Source organism: Gavialis gangeticus, unplaced genomic scaffold (genome assembly GCF_001723915.1).
Source record: "Gavialis gangeticus isolate Ggan-Ray unplaced genomic scaffold, GavGan_comp1, whole genome shotgun sequence".
Taxonomy (NCBI): Eukaryota; Metazoa; Chordata; order Crocodylia; family Gavialidae; genus Gavialis; species Gavialis gangeticus.
The window spans coordinates 167,914,507-167,918,530 of NW_017729024.1; the positions used below are offsets into that span (position 1 = coordinate 167,914,507).

At 45.6% G+C, this 4,024-nt stretch overlaps 1 protein-coding gene across 2 annotated transcripts in view; it reads left to right on the forward strand.

Annotated features, from left to right (window-relative positions):
• KIAA1328 (KIAA1328 ortholog) overlaps window positions 1-4,024 on the forward strand; it is a 238,998-nt gene that overhangs the window by 67,277 nt on the left and 167,697 nt on the right. The gene's annotated exons all lie outside the window — the stretch shown is intronic.

Genomic DNA, 4,024 nt, shown 5'->3' on the forward strand with positions numbered 1-4,024 from the left:
TCGGCCCACTGGCATGTGCCTTCAGATAAGACTAGGGTGGCTCCTCCCGCCACTCAGGGGTCCCGGCACTGCATGCAGGAGCCATGTACCATCAGGCCAGGCACATAGAAGCCTGGCCTGGACTGATGGGATGCAGCTCCTGCATGCAGTGCCAGGACTCCTGGGTGGTGGCAGGAGCATCCTGGTTCTGTTTGTCTTCTGCCCATTTTGGGTAGTGTTCTTGTGCTGGATATGGTTGACTGAGAGAGGGTGAGGAGGAGGGATGGGTTTGTGCTGGGTCCTGTAGAACTTATGCAGCATGCAGTGGGTGGTTTGAGATTTGAAAGAGGACATCATGGTTGAGAAAAACCTGATGTGTCTTGCTTAACCTTTTCACTTAAGAAAAAAAAACTGCGGTTAGTTTGTGCACTTACCAGTGCATTCACCTTGACTATACTGGATGGTTTGGGGCATGCTTTATGATTATAGACACTACAGTGGGTTAGAATAGGTTTTGTCCTAGAGTTTGAAAGCATGCTTTTTCCACATGCACAACTTTTAAGGAATGATTGTTGCTGCAGTCTTGGATTTACTAACCACTAATTGATTTGGTTTTCTTTGCATACCGTTCCTGATGTTTGTGAGCATTTCCTCAACCTTTTGCAGAGGGAAGGAAGGAAGATGAGTATGGATACACATGGAATTGAGAGCAGTGCCTGGGTTCATACTTTTTGTAGTGTGCATAGATTTTTGTTCATGCTGTGGTTATACAGCACAGGATTTTGCCCATTTCGATGATGGTAGTGGCTTGAATGGCCTGGTCATCCTTCCCTGACTACCACCTTTTGTGGATCATCAAATGGGGCAACTGGAGTGTTGTCTGCTCTCCCACAAACCCCTCTGAGTCACTGTTATAAGAAGGAATTGAATAAGGTTTCTTTAGCTTACACTCAGGCAGGTAAACTCGTGAACATGCCACCTGGCACAGCTAATCCTCAGGCTTTAAAAGGTAGCTCTGATATTCTAACCTGAATGTGTCATTCCCCAGGAGGATGCTTGTATTTTTGGTTGATTATCTACCTGTACAGCTGCTTGGATCTCAATATCTGGCTACCTGTTTCCAGATGACTGTGTTCCTATGGTGGACTAGTGTTTTAATGCAGAAGCTTTTCCAGTCTGGTGGTGATTTATGTCTGTTAGGTTTCACAGCAAATCTGCCTTAGGAGGGTAGAGTCAAAAATGGATATAAATGAAATGGAAATGCTAGTGGTCAGAGTGCACCCTGAAAACTCTCATAACTCCAGGGGAGTGCAGCATCCTTATGGGTTTGGAGCCTTTGCATATGTCTGAGTTGAAGAAGGCAAGGAGTTTTGGGGATAATATATTTTTATTGGAGCAAGTGTATAGTTAGAAAAGTCTTAGACAAGCTTTTAGATGCAAGATGCCCTTCCTCAGCTCTGCGACAAAAGCAGAAATAGCTTGAGCTAAGTACCAGGTAGAGCAGTAGCTTGTGTAAAAGTCTATAAGCAAATAAAAGCAAGCAGTCTTCTTAAAGGAATGGAGGAGGGCTGTAAAATAGAAGCAAAGAGAATATCAGGAATTGCAAAAAGACAAGGGGTATGCTGTACAAAGGGTAGCCTGGTAGTGGAAGAACAAGGCTACTTAAAAGGGGAAAAGCTTGTTACTACCTGTAGAGTATAAAGAGATCAGCAGAGATTGTAATGAGCCGTAAAGTCAATGTGACCAGTATGTTTTTGAACTTTTGTTCCCAGGCCTGTGTTCTGAAGGTGCTCACAAAAGTCATCTATGGAGCGGTGGACAAAATACAGCCCATGGGCCAGATCTGGCTTGCCAACTGCCTGTATCTGGCCTGTGGGCAGGCGGCCACCAGTTCATGGGATCCAGCCCATAGGTGGTGGTGGCTGTGGCTCTGGCTGCCACATGGTGCTGGGCGGGCAGGCAGGACTGTTTCTGCGACGCCAGTTGGGTGGGTGGGACTGTTTCTGCCCAGTGCGGACATGGTGGTGGCAGCTGCGGACCTGGGTGGATGCCCCGATCCCCACCTGGAACGTGCCAGGCGCATCTATGGCTGATCCTGGTGCCTACCTAGGGCTGTTTCCGCTGTGCTGGGCAGATAGTGGCATAAACTGCAGTTGGGGCTGGCAGGTTCTGCATTGGGCGTATGGATCTGGGCGTGCTACAGCTTTGGGTGTGGGGTGGGAGGAAAGGAGGGCAGGGAGCAAGAATGATGTGGCCCTTGAGAGGATACCAAATCATTGCCTACCCCAGCTCTAGAACATGGGCACTAGGAGGTCAAAAAGGGAGTAGTGTTGTTCTGCTACCCATGTTCATGCGTTTCCCTGTCTTTTTCCTATGTTTATTTATTCTGGGAGTAGTTTTTGTCTAGTTTCACTGCATAATTTTCGTGAGGGTATTTGGTTCACTGGATGAGATCTACCCCAGAATGTGGTTCATACAGTTAGTTGTGCTAGTCTGAAGTTGGCCAAAAGGCCAGTGGAGGGCAACAAAAATAGTTGAGGGGCTGGGGGACGTGACTTGTGAGGGGAGGCTCAGGGAACTGGGTTGATTTAATCTGCAGAAGAGAAGACCGAGGGGGATTGAATAGCAGCCTTCACCTCCCTGCAGGGGGGGCTGTAAAGAGGATGGAGCTGGACTGGTCTCAGTGGGGACAGATGACAGAAGGAGCAATGGGCTCAGGCTGCAGCAAGGGAAGTTGAGGTTGGATATTAGGAAAAACTTTCTCACTAGGAGGGTAGTAAAAACACTGAAACAGGTTACCCAGAAAGGTTTTAGGATCTCCATCCTTGGTCATTTTTCTGACTCTGGTAGACAAAGCCCTGGCTGGGATGATGTAGTTGGGGCTGGTCCTGCTTGGAGCAGGGGGTTGGGCTAGGTGTGACCTCCTGAGGTCCCTTCAACCCTCATTGTCTGTGATTCTATAATAAGCCAGAGTGCTTCAGCAAGAAGAAATTGCTTTAGAAAACATGTTCCTGTTCTGCTGGTTACCGCTAATAATACTCTATCCAGGAATCTGAAAATATCCAACCTCGTTGAGCAGGAGGTTGGGGTGTTTGAGGCACCTTATGCTTTTTTAATGCATATTTTTAATCACATAATTTATAGCCAGAGGTGGCCAATTTGTATCATAGATCTGTGTTCCACCACCTCCCATTACCATTTTCACAGGTATATTATCCCATTATTAAATGGGTTTTTTAATAGATACTCAAGCCTTCCGTTCCTCCTGCAGGTGGTCTTTAAGAAGATCTGTCAAGGTGGTGTATTAGTAATTGCTCCTCCTGTAACTTCAAAGAATGTTATTTATAGACCTCTTTTGTGTCACTGAAACTAAAGGTGACAGAGACACTTTAGGGCCTTCTACTAAGTGGCTGTCCTTCAGGCATTTAATGCATCAAGTGACAGCCTACCATCTCGTAGTCCATTTTGGGGCTGCCATTTGCTGTATGCACTGGAGGAGGGGAGTTTCTCATTTTGGTAAACTTGAATCTTGACCATGATTAGCCACAGAAGAAATAGTTACATTTGAACACACAGTTTATCTGCCCAAGCTGATGATTGCATTTCCTTTTTGGGATGTATCTTGAAATGCACCTAGACCTTTTTGCTACTAAGGCTACTTCTCCATAAGACATGGAGAATATATCTCTGAATGTTGTGTATTCACAAAAGCTAAAGCTAAACCTAAAGCTAAACCTAAAGCTCTGCTGTCTGCTTGCTTTTTTTCTCTCAACTTTAAGGTGTTAGTGTTTACTTTGAAAAATTTGAATTATCCAGGTTAAACTTACCTGAAATTGTACCTTTGCTGTTGAATGAGGACAAAGTTCCTATCTAAACATATTCTAGCTTTTTCCTAGGTTACCTCAGTCTGGACTAGGAACAGCAGCTTAATGGAAAGAAGATGTAGAGAGTTCAATAATGGACAAGGCAGGGTAGTGATGGTTCCTGGAAAAAGTGGTTTCTAGGGAGAGGTGAGTGACATCTTCAATTGAGAGGAGATCTCCCC